Here is a 14365-nt window from a genome sequence, read left to right as displayed (position 1 = left end):
CAGCCAGAGCTTGTCACCCAAGTGACCTTTTTCTGAAATGCACTCAGAAAATTGTTTCTTTCTTTGGAAATGTGGATTCCTCCCATAGGTAAATGAATACCAAAAATATTGTATTTTAACTTGAACATATTTGAGTGATTGTGTTCATGGAGGGAACTTATTCCCTATACTTTGAACTTAATCCTACATATACTTAGACTAATGTATAAACAACCACATTTCGTATTCATTTATTCATTTGAAATGAGGGAATGTGGTTACATTAAGCACAATCAATCAACAAATATCCCCTAATGGATTATGTTATTAAGTGGTTAAAGGCATCAAAGTACTAAGATGGTAAAATTTCTAATAAATTTGTCACTTGGGTAGGAATTTCCAATAAAGTATAGAATTGTAGGACATTTATCCATATTTTTTTACATTTCTCTTTACAGCTGTGTTTGAAAGTTGTTTAGGCTGTAACTGAAGTATTAATATGAGTCTAAACTACCAGATAAGGAAGATCAAGGGGTTTCTCAGACCGGTTATTATTTATAAGATGAAAGAGGTTATTTATCCACTATTTCTTCCTGTACTGGTCTCTGTCTAATTCCAATTAATTGATAATATGCTTGATTCCCTAGTAAGTTTAATGTTTCAAATCTACAAATATTTTCTTACCTTTAATGTCTTGGAAAGGCTTTGATGCATCATTAATTTTGCCAAATCTATATAAAAACTCAGACAAGAAAAAATATTTGTAACTAGGACTAAGAGGTATACCCTTGTCATATTCTACCTTTAATTAATATTTGAAATGAGTTGTTTTTATATGTTAGATATTAGTCCTTTATCAGTCATACCATTTGCAATATTTTCTCCCATTCATTAGGTTGTCTTTGCATTTTGTTGATGGTTTCCTTTGCTGTGCAAAAGCTTTTAAGTTTAATTAGATCCTATTTGATTTTTTTGCTTTTATTTCCTTTATTTTAGGAAATCTGATAATGAACTTTTAAAAGCTTCAATAATATCTAATAGCAATGCAAAGCACTATGGGATTAAAATTATTTAAATGGCAGTAGCGTACATCAACATATGCAAATAAAAAATAAGATTTTTCACCCTACCCCTAAACACTAAATAGGATCAATTTAAGATATGAACATATTTTGAAACAATTTGATTTTCAAGAAGTAATTTTTATCATAGGAACTAAATTGCAATTAAATTTCTTCTCATTATTTTTAAAATATCCAACAATAGCTAGATATCTTATAGAATATGAGTGAAAGTCTAGTAGGACCAAAGAAAAGGTGGTTTATCGGTGCCACACAGAATCACACTTAGATTCCCAACTGCTGCAAAGTGCTTTTCTTCTTAGGCCTGGCACATGATTAAGAATCAATAACCTAAAGACTTTAGCAAAAGAAAGACCTTGTCGGCAGAAAGAGCAAGACCTACTTTTCCTTTTCCCCAAAACCCAACCCTGGTCTCCGTCAGCTCTTTAGTAAGGCATACATAGGTGCCATTCCTATTCTACGTCCTACTGTCTACGGTGTCTGATGAATTATAATGACCAATGATTTTTTTATTTGTAGCCATAGTTTCTCAAGGTAACAATATCAAATACATTAAATTTACTGCTTTAGCACAAACATTCAGAAAGGATAAGGGTCATAAATGCAAAACAGTTCCATGATGAATAATAAAAGGAAAAGTTCAGGGCTTCCCTGGTGGCGCAGTGGTTAAGAATCTGCCTGCCAATGCAGGGGACACGGGTTCGAGCCCTGGTCTGGGAAGATCCCACATGCCGCGGAGCAACCAAGCCCGTGAGCCACAACTACTGAGCTTGCGCGTCTGGAGCTTGTGCTCCGCAACGGGAGAGGCCACGACAGTGAGAGGCCCGCGCACCGCGATGAAGAGAGGCCCCCGCTCGCCGCAACTGGAGAAAGCCCTCGCACAGAAACGAAGACCCAACACAGCCAAATATAAATATAAATAAATAAATGAATAAATAAATTTATAAAAAAAAATAAAAGGAAAAGTTCATAAGAATGCATTAATTAGTTCATTTAAGCAGTAAGTTATTCTAATGTACATTTTAGAAACACTTAAAAGTATATTGCTCTTTATTCTGACTGAAATCCAAATGACTTTGAAAAGGGATTATAGTTAATAAAATTAAAAATAAAATTACTTCCCACCCAGCAATGAGAAATGACTTAATTGACAAACAGGGTAATCGTCTCTAGGGTTATTTTATTTCAGTCCTTATCCTCCTTAGGTTTATTTGCCTTTTTTACCATATTCAGGACTTCTTTTCACAATATTGTTATTAATCTAATTCACCCTTTTAGCAAAATTTTCCAATTATTTAACTTTTGATTCTTTCATGTTGTGTATTCTGCTGTTTTGTTGACATGGACTTAAATTTTAAAATCATCAATAAAACATTTTGAAAGCAATGTTTGTGGAATATATTTTTCTCAGTTAGTTAACATGTCCAAATCATGCCGTTTTCTTTAAAGGTACGTAATAACAATCAAAAGGAAGAACTGCAATTTCTTTAAACCCTTGACGATAAGGGCTACTGGAGGTTCCAGCCCATAACATCTTTCTGTAAACACAACTATTTATAAATACAAGAGTTGTGACTTACCAGCTTCTCCCATGGGTGGGGATTAATAAAATGGGTTTACTTGAATCCAAAATTTCTAAGATGGGAGGATGGAAAACAGAATAGAAAAGCCAATTTATCTTATTCTCAAGTACATTACTTTTTTAGTCTGCCAAAGGCAATTCAAAGTCTAAAGAAAAAAATTCAATAAATGTCAATTTAACTCCTACTCTGTGCCAGGATCCTTTCTGGGAAACATGGTATTTAGTTTGGTAATATTAACATGCAAGTGGCAGGTACTGTAAAGTCAGAAGGAAGTAGGAATTAAAACATCATGGTATTGTTGCAGGAAGAGACCAATGGATTATTGTAATGGCATAGAGTCCAGAAATGGGCCCACATATGGATAAATGTGCAATAATTGATAATAGCAGTAAAACAACTCACTGGGGAGAGGATAGACATGTACTGAATTTTTTCTCAAATTTAGAGAAAAAATTAAGTTGAATGTCTATTTCACACCATTGGCAAAAAATAAATTCCACATGGATTAAAGCTATAAAGGTAAAAAAAACCCTTAAACACATTAGAAGAAAAATTATATTGTGCATTATAGAAACTTATGCTTATACATTTAGATAGAAGAAGCTTTTAAAAACAATATAGAACCACAGAAGCCATAAAGAAAACATCTGAAATTTTGACTACACCAAAATTTAAACTTCAAAAAGTAAGAAAACAAAGTCACTGATTGGGCTTCCTCAACTTGATCAAGAATCTCTATTAAAAAACTATAGCTAACATCATACTCAATGAGGAGAAACTTGAAGCTTTCACACTAAGATCAGGAACAAAGCAAGGATGTCTCCTTTCACCACTCCCTTTTAACATCGTACTGGAGATACTAGCTAATGTAAAAGGACAAGAAAAGGATATAAAAGGCATATAGATAGGGAAGAAAGATAGAAGACTTTGTTCACAGATGATATGAAGACCCATGTAGAAAACATACAAGGATTAACGAAGAAAAAACCTCCTGAAACTAATAAGCAACTATAAGCAAGTTTTCAGGACATAAGGTTAACATAGAAAAGTCAAAGGCTTTCCTATATACCAGGAATGAACAAAAGGGATTTGAAATTTAAAAATACAATACCATTCCAACAGATACATGAAAAGAGTGTCAACATCACTAATCATTAGAGCAATGCAAATTAAAACCACCATGAGATAGCACCTCACACCTGTTAGAATGGCCATCTTCAAAAAGACAAGAGATAACAAGTGCTGGTGAGGATGTGGAGAAAAGGGAACACTTGTGCACTGTTTGTAGGAATGTAAATTAGTGTAACCACTAGGAAAAAGAGTATGAAGATTCCTCAAAAAATTAAAAATAGTACTACCACATGATCCAGCAATCCTACTTCAGGGAATATATACAATGGAAATGAGAACATGATATTGGAGATATAACTGCACTCCCCTGTTAAATGATGCATTATTTGCAATAGTCAAGGTATGGAAACAACCAAAAGTATCCATCAACAGACGAATGGATAAAGAAGATGTGATAGATGAAGATAGATAGATAGATAGATAGATAGATAGATAGATAGAAAAAGAGATAGATACGTAGATAGATAATAAAAAGCAACAGATTGGGAAAATGTACTGTCAACCTATATAACAAAGAGGGGATTAATATCCAGAATAGAAAAGCTAAAGATGAGAATAATACATTTTTCAATCTTTATAATGGGGAAAGGATTATTTCCCACAACAGATACAGAGCTCATACAAATCAATTTTAAAATAACACAAAAATTAGAAAAACACTTTAAAGTTTGATACTATCACATATTGGGTTTGTGGGATATTTGCTATTGTCATACACTACTGGTAGGAGCGTATGTTGGCACAGCTTTTTAGGAAATAATTCATAAGTACCATTAGAAGTCAAAATATACTTTTAACTGTCCTACGCTATCACTCAGCAATTGTACTCTTCGATATATTCTCTAAAGAAATACCTATCTGTGTGTAGAAGGCATATACAATAACATTCTTTGTGACATTGTCTGTGACACTGAAAATTGAAAACAAACTAAGTCCTATCAACAAAAGAATGATTATGTAAAATCATTCAATGTAGCTCTTGAAAAGGATAAGATATATCAATATTTACACAATGTGGAGAGGGCAGACAGCAGAAGAAAGAAGAACTACAATCCTGCAGCCTGTAGAACAAAAACCACATTCACAGAAAGACAGACAAGATGAAAAGGCAGAGGGCTATGTATCAGATGAAGGAACAAGATAAAACCCCAGAAAAACAACTAAATGAAGTGGAGATTGGCAACCTTCCAGAAAAAGAATTCAGAATAGTGATAGTGAAGATGATCCAGGACCTCAGAAAAAAGAATGGAGGCAAAGATCGAGAAGATGCAAGAAATGTTTAAAAAAGACCTAGAAGAATTAAAGAACAAACAAACAGAGATGAACAATACAATAACTGAAATGAAAACTACACTAGAAGGAATCAATAGCAGAATAACTGAGACAAAAGAATGGATAAGTGACCTGGAAGACAGAATGGTGGAATTCACTGCTGTGGAACAGACTAAAGAAAAAAGAATGAAAAGAAATGAAGACAGCCTAAGAGACCTCTGGGACAACATTAAATGCAACAACATTTGCATTATAGGGGTCCCAGAAGGAGAAGAGAGTGAGAAAGGACCAGAGAAAATATTTGAAGAAATTATAGTTGAAAACTTCCCTAACATGGGAAAGGAAATAGCCACCCAAGTCCAGGAAGCGCAGAGAGTCCAATACAGGATAAACCCAAGGAGAAAGACGCCGAGACACAAAGTAATCAAATTGGCAAAAATTAAAGACAAAGAAAAATTATTGAAAGCAGCAAGGGGAAAACGACAAATAACATACAAAGGAACTCCCATAAGGTTAACAGCTGATTTCTCAGCAGAAACTCTACAAGCCAGAAGGGAGTGGCATGATATACTTAAAGTGATGAAAGGGAAGAACCTACAACCAAGATTACTCTACCTGGCAAGGATCTCATTCAGATTCGATGGAGAAATCAAAAGCTTTACAGACAAGCAAAAGCTAAGAGAATTCAGCACCACCAAACCAGCTCTACAGCAAATGCTAAAGGAACTTCTCTAACTGGAAAACACAAGAGAAGAAAAGGACCTACAAAAACAAACCCAAAACAATTAAGAAAATGGTCATAGGAACATACATATCGATAATTACCTTAAACGTGAATGGATTAAATGCTCCAAACAAAAGACACAGTCTTGCTGAATGGATACAAAAACAAGACCCATCTATATGCTGTCTACAAGAAACCCACTTCAGACCTAGGGACACGTTCAGTCTGAAAGTGAGGGGATGTAAAAAGATATTCCATGCAAATGGAAATCAAAAGAAAGCTGGAGTAGCAATACTCATATCAGATAAAATAGACTTTAACATAAAGAATGCTACAAGAGACAAGGAAGGACACTACATAATGATCAAGGGATCATCTGAGAAGAAGATATAACAATTATAAATATTTATGCACCCAACATAGGAGCACCTCAATACATAAGGCAACTGCTAGCAGCTATAAAAGAGGAAATTGACAGTAACACAATCATAGTGGGGGACTTTAACACCTCACTTACACCAATGGACAGATCATCCAAAATGAAAATAAATAAGGAAACAGAAGCTTTAAATGACACAATAGACCAGATAGATTTAAATGATATTTGTAGGACATTCCATCCAAAAACAGCAGATTACACTTTCTTCTCAAGTGCAAACGGAACATTCTCCAAGATAGATTACATCTTGGGTCACAAATCAAGCCTCAGTAAATTTAAAAAAATTGAAATCATATCAAGCATCTTTTCTGACCGCAATGCTATGAGATTAGAAATGAATTACAGGGGAAAAAAACTTAAAAAACACAAACATATGGAGGTTAAACAATACGTTACTAAATAACCAAGAGATCACTGAAGAAATCAAAGAGGAAATCAAAAAATACCTAGAGACAAATGACAATGAAAACATGATGATCCAAAACCTATGGGATGCAGCAAACGCAGTTCTAAGAGGGAAGTTTATAGCTACACAAGCCTACCTCAAGATACTAGAAAAATCTCAAATAAACAATCTAACCTTACACCTAAAGAAACTAGAGAAAGAAGAACAAACAAAACCCAAAGTTAGCAGAAGGAAAGAAATCATCAAGATCAGAGCAGAAATAAATGAAATAGAAACAAAGAAAGCAATAGCAAACATCAATAAAACTAAAAGCTGGTTCTTTGAGAAGATAAACAAAATCGATAAACCATTAGCCAGACTCATCAAGAAAAAGAGGGAGAAGACTCAAACCAATAAAATTAGAAATGAAAAAGGAGAAGCTACAAGAGACACTGCAGAAATACAAAGCATCCTAAATGACTACTACAAGCAACTCTATGCCAATAAAATGGACAACCTGGAAGAAATGGACAAATTCTTAGGAAGGTATAACCTTCCAAGACTGAACAAGGAAAAAGTAGGAAATATGAACAGACAAATCACAAGTAAGGAAATTGGAACTTTGATGAAAAATCTTCCAACAAACAAAAGTCCAGAACCAGATGGCTTCACAGGTGAATTCTATCAAACATTTAGAGAAGAGCTAACACCCATCCTTCTCAAACTCTTCCAAAAAACTGCAGAGGAAGGAACACTCCCAAACTCATTCTATGAGGCCACCATCTCCCTGATACCAAAACCAGACAAAGATCCTACAAAAACAGAAAGTTACAGACCAATATCACTGATGAATATAGATGCAAAAATCCTCAACAAAATACTAGCAAACAGAATCCAACAACACATTAAAAGGATCATACACCATGATCAAGTGGGATTTATCCCAGGGATGCAGGGATTCTTCAATATATGCAAATCAATCAATGTGATACACCATATTAACAAATTGAAGAATAAAAACCATATGATCATCTCAATAGATGCAGAGAAATCTTTTGACAAAATTCAACACCCATTTAGGATAAAAACTCTCCAGAAAGTGGGCATAGAGGGAACCTACCTCAACATAATAAAGGCCATATATGACAAACCCACAGCAAACATCATTCTCAATGGTGAAAAACTGAAAGCATCTCCTCTAAGATCAGGAACAAGACAAGGATGTCCACTCTCACCACTATTATTCAACATAGTTTTGGAAGTCCTAGCCACGGCAATCAGAAAAGAAAAAGAAATAAAAGGAATACAAATTGGAAAAGAGGAAGTAAAACTGTCACTGTTTGCATATGACATGATAGTATACATAGAGAATCCTAAAGATGCCACCAGAAAACTACTAGAGCTAATCAATGAATTTGGTAAAGTTACAGGATACAAAATTAATGCACAGAAATCTCTTGCATTCCTATACACTAATGATGAAAAATCTGGAGGAGAAATTAAGGAAACACTCCCATTTACCACTGCAACAAAAATAATAAAATACTTAGGAATAAACCCACCTAGGGAAACAAAAGACCTTTATGCAGAAAACTACAAGACATTGATGAAAGAAATTAAAGATGATACCAACAGATGGAGAGATATACTATGTTCTTGGATTGGAAGAATCAATATTGTGAAAATGACTATACTACCCAAAGCAATCTACAGATTCAATGCAATCCCTATCAAATTACCAATGGCATTTTTTACTGAACTAGAACAAAAAATCTTATAATTTGTAGGGAGACACAAAAGACCTCGAATAGTCAAAGTAGTCTTGAGGGAAAAAAACGGAGCTGGAGGAATCAGACTCCCTGACTTAAGACTATACTATAAAGCTACAGTAATCAAGACAATATGGTACTGGCACAGAAACAGAAACATATATCAATGGAACAAGATAGAAGGCCCAGAGATAGACCCACGTACCTATGGTCAACTAATCTATGACAAAGGAGGCAAGGATATACAATGGAGAAAAGACAGTCTTTTCAATAAGTGATGCTGGGAAAACTGGACAGCTATGTGTAAAAGAATGAAATTAGAACTCTCCCTAACACCATATACAAAAATAAACTCAAAATGGATTAGAGACCTAAATGTAAGACCAGACACTATAAAACTCTTAGAGGGAAACATAGGAAGAACACTCTATGACATAAATCACAGCAAGATCTTTTTTTTGATCCACCTCCTAGAGTAATGGAAATAAAAACAAAAATAAACAAATAGGACCTAGTGAAACTTAAAAGCTTTTGCACAGCAAAGGAAACCATAAACAAGACGAAAAGACGACCCTCTGAATGGGAGAAAATATTTTCAAATGAATCAACAGACAAACGATTAATCTCCAAAATATATAAACAGCTCATGCAGCTCAATATTAAAAAAACAAACAACCCAATCCAAAAATGGACAGAAGACCTAAATAGACATTTCTCCAAGGATGACATACAGATGGCCAAGAGGCACATGAAAAGCTGCTCAACTCTCTATTAGAGAAATGCAAATCAAAACTACATTGAGGTATCACTTCACACCAGTTAGAATGGGCATCTTCAGAAAATCTACAAACAACAAATGCTGGAGAGGGTGTGGAGAAAAGGGAGCCCTCTTGCACTGTTAGTGGGAATGTAAATTGATGCCGCGACTATGGAGAACAGTATGGAGGTTCCTTAAAAAACTAAAAATAGAATTACCATATGATCCAGCAATCCCCTTACTGGGCATATACCCAGAGAAAACCATAATTCAAAAAGATACATGCACCCCAATGTTCATTGTCGCACTATTTACAATAGCCAGGTCATGGAAGCAACCTAAATGCCCATCGACAGATGAATGGATAAAGAAGATGTGGTATATATATACAATGGAATATTACTCAGCCATAAAAAGAAACGAAATTGGGTCATTTGTTGAGACGTGGATGGATCTAGAGACTGTCATACAGAGTGAAGTAAGTCAGAAAGAGAAAAATAAATATCGTATATTAACGCATATATGTGGAACCTAGAAAAATGGTACAGATGAACCGGTTTGCAGGGCAGAAATTGAGACACAGATGTAGAGAACAAACCTATGGACACCAAGGGGGGAAAGTGGTGGGCGATGGGGTGGTGGTGTGATGAATTAGGAGATTGGGATTGACATGTATACACTGATGTGTATAAAATGGATGACTAATAAGAACCTGCTGTATAAAAAAATTAATAAAATAAAATTCAAAAATTAAAAAAGGAAAAATAATGTAAATCAGTGCAGCCACTATTGAAAACATTATGGAGGGTTCTGAAAAAAAAAAAACAAACGATTTACACAATGTGGAATGATCTCCAAGGTGTATTATAAAGTAAAAATGTTGTAGACCAATAGTCACATTACAGTAGTGTTTATTTTATAAACTAGTTACACAAAACTATATATTTTTATATATTATTTATGTACACAAAACTATATATTTTTTATGTACATATATATGTAATAAGTACATAGAAAACAATGACAAAATAAACTATTACTTTATCTGAATTTAAAAAATATTTATGAAAATGCATTTATTTAATATTTCTATAATTAAAATACATAATTTTTAAAATATTAAAATGATTATAAACACAGGAATTTGAAAATGGTATATTAATATGAAGCTGTCAGGGTCATCTTGAAATTCATCTTTGGAATGATTTTATTCCACTAAATGAAATAAAACTATTTCTACTCAAATATGGCTTTTATTATGCCAATAATTAGAATTCTTTCTACTAATAATACTATTTAGAAGATATTTCAATAGCTAACTTTTCTTACTTTCCATTTAATTTTTATTTTTATAATGCTTCTCGCACTATGAAGTTTTCTAGACTTCTGTCCTGGCTCATTGCCTTTATTATCAAACTAAAGATCTTCTGCACACTATATATTAGAAGGTATATTACTCCACTTTTCAAGGGATCATTTGTGTTTTGTTTGATGTCAAATGAAATTTTTAGATATTTTCCTTAAATAGTATAGTGAGCACTAAATTAAATCTCTAGAACATAATTCCTAATTAATCCTATTAACTCTTTTCTCACCCTAGAACATAAACACTTTTACAACACTTTTATAGTTCCAGCACTTTTTCAAAATTCCTGGGCTGTGATACATACTCAATAAGTAAGAATGGGTTGATGGATGGATGGATGAATGGATAAACAGATGACTTGGTACCAGGATGCTTTTGAAAACCGGTATAGAGATAAATATATCTTACTTTAGTCTTCCATTCTGAACTGTTCCTTAAATCTTTTACAAGAACCATAAAGGCATCCGCTTCCAATGCAAGAGTTTTATTGCTTCACTAGAAGACATTATGGACCAGGGTTCAGAGATGCTTGATGAGTACACAATGCTTAAGCAGGTTATTCTGTCCCTTTGTACATTCTTCATTACAAAATTACATATTCCCACCTTGAAAAACAGATGCCTATGTTGTGTTTAAACCACTAAAAAATACCCTAGCCTTTGTATGATGTTTTGCCATATAAAAAGTAATCTTACACATATATTAATTGGAAGAACCCTTTTTAAAATTGCAAACCACTTTTCTACATAGCTCTCATCTCCCAACCTTTCTTTATTTTTCCCCATAACACCTGTCATCTTCTAGCATATCATTTACTTACTTTTTTTATTGTCTGTCTCTTCTCTATCTTCCTCTGCCTAACCACCCACTTTCATATATACTAAATATAAGCTCTATGAGAGAAAGGAATTTTGTTTATTTTCTTCACTATTGAATTGCCAGTGCCTAAAACAGAGCCTGGTACATAATAGGCACTTAATAAAATGTTGTTGAATAAGTGAATGAATATACTCTTTATGCTATTCTTACATTGCTTGAATGGATGAAATTTGAGACTGAGAGAGTTTGGCTTTTTGAATATTAAGAGGACACCTCCAATTTTCCCTATTTTATTGATGATGTAATTGCTTTGGCAAATAAATTAAACGGCATAATAATAATATAATAATCTTCAAGTCCTACACGGACACAGACAGTTCTCTCAGATTCTAAGACGAACAGTTCTTTATCATGAATCAGGCTGTTTCATTTCACTTTACCTTTGTCTGCATGACTTGGGGTTCATCACAGATTGAAATTGAGGGTGAAATGGGAAACTACATTGTATACAGTGAATAGAACCACCAGTTTTCAAAGAAGAGTTTTTAAAATTAAGGTAAATTTATTTGCAAAGGAATTTATATAACATGACATGTAGTCAATACTACCACAAAACATGTTCTGCCCAACTTGTTTAATGAAATGCTTTTTTAGCATCTCTGTATAATCAGATCTATTTTCTGGCATTATTCCACAGTAAAACTGATTCACATTCTCTAAGTATGTGATGCCTATGTAGGAGAGAAACTTGAACTTTCTCTCAGCTTAAGCAGGCTCAGGACAATGTGAAGCAACTAAGGTGAGGAGTAGGCTGGACTTATCTGTCCCGTCTTCTCTTGCCCTCATTCTGTCTCTGCTCCCCTCCAGTTTGCCACTTCCCCCCACATACATACAATTTCGCTTTTATTACATCTCTAGCAATGTTAGGGCTGGGCTAAAGTAGGAAACATTAGAGAAAAGGAGATCCTTTAAAATATACCTCTGTTACTAAACACATCTCTTGGCTGTCACTGTCTTCTGTGTAGCAGGTGTCCTAGCATTGCTCCACCGCCCCACACACACCAAGGGGTGCATGTGTAGGTTCTTCAGATAAATGTATAAAAGTCTCCACAAGGTACAGTTGGCTGATATAAAGGATACTCTGCAGCTTCACCTCCCCCATCTTCTCTCCCCACCTCTTGCTTTTTGGAGCTCTATCTCAGCAGGCAGCTCTCTGCCATCAGGTACTCACACAATAGCTGCAGCCCGACTTCCTTCCACAGGGTCTACCTAACCCCTCCATCCTTGCCACACGAAGCATTGAGAATCCACCCTGCCATCTCCTCCCTACTCCTTTCCCCCGTTCTACTAGGTATGGGGGGCAGAACAACAAGCATATGTACTGTCTCAGCAGATATGCAGCCATGAGCTGAGCTAGCTGCTTCCCTTCCTTATGGATGAGGCAGTGTAGTAGTAAAAGAAAGAAGCACATGTGCCAGACTGCTTCAGTTCAAATCCCAGTGCCTCTATTTACCAGTCCTGTGACACTGGGCAAGTTTTAAAATTTCTCTGTAACTCAGACTGCGTCTGCAAAACAGAGATAAAATAGCTCCTAACACATAGAGTCATTATGACGACTGAATAAATTGATACATGTACTACTCTGATAATAGTACCTGATAAAAGTATCAATCAATATGTGTTGTCAATCATCAACCCCAGTTTCTAGTAGTGGTTGTTTTGAAACTGCATTTGGGGATCAGGGGAATGTGACTTCCATCCCTGACCACTCTTGTCAAGGGTACGTTGAAAAGGTTCAACACTCTCCTTTAAGGCAGAGGACCACTCTGACACTCCTGCCCATTTCTAAACACCATCTTCTCTTACCTGGACACCTGCAATAGCACGCTCACCCAACCCCTCACCATCCTACAATCCATTCTCCCTCCTACAATTAGGACAATTTCCTTAAAACAGAGGTCAGCACAATTTTTTCTGTAAAGTGTCAGATAGTAAATATTTTAGGTTTTGCAGGACTAGAGGCAAAATCAAGGATATTATGTAGGAACTTTTATAACAAGAGAGATGACAAAATTTCACAAAATTTTTACTGACAGAATTCAAAATATATTGATAATTGAAAACCAATTGAAAATACAGGTACACTAATGAAAGGAAAGTAGTTATTGGGAAGGGGATAACATTCTCTTAATTGGGATTTAAATTAGTGTTCTCTAACATCAAAATGATTGCAAATGTTTATTTATTAAAGCTGATCTGAAATGGAATTTTACATGCTTCATCTTTGAAAATGTCTTTTCACAGAAACTGATACTGAAATGACTACCCAATAAATTTATATATATTGAAGCTTAAAGATTATTTAAAGAACCCACAGACTTTTTTTTCTTTTAATATTCAGTCATGTCTATAGAATAGACAGGCGAGAGAAACTTCACAGTAAACAAGACTGCTTCTGCACTTACCAGTGCCTCAGGGTAGAATCCGTGACAGTAGTCACAGTGAGACTGATTACCATGGCTCTTGCTCACTCGAGATAAAACATAGTGCCACAAAAACAGAAATATAGATCAATGGAACAGAATAGAAAGCCCAAAGATAAACCCATGCACTTATGGTAAACTAATTTATAATAGAGGAGGCAAGGATATACAATGGAGAAAAGAGAGTCTCTTCAATAAGTGGTGCTGGGAAAACTGGACAGCTACATGTAAAAGAATGAAATTAGAATCCTCCCTAACACCATACACAAAAATAAACTCCAAATGGATTAAAGACCTAAATGTAAGGCCAGACACTATAAAACTCTTAGAGGAAAACATAGGCAGAACACTCTATGACATAAATCACAGCAAGATCCTTTTTGACCCACCTCCTAGAGAAATGGAAAGAAAAACAAAAATAAACAAATGGGACCTAAAGAAACTTAAAAGCTTTTGCACAGCAAAGGAAACCATAAACAAGACCAAAAGACAACCTTCAGAATGGGAGAAAATATTTGCAAATGAAGCAACTGACAAAGGGTTAATCTCCAAAATTTACAAGCAGCTCATGCAGCT

This window comes from Balaenoptera physalus (assembly GCF_965194825.1).
Source record: "Balaenoptera physalus genome assembly, chromosome: 1".
Lineage (NCBI taxonomy): Eukaryota > Metazoa > Chordata > Mammalia > Artiodactyla > Balaenopteridae > Balaenoptera > Balaenoptera physalus.
This window is presented reverse-complemented; position numbering follows the sequence as displayed.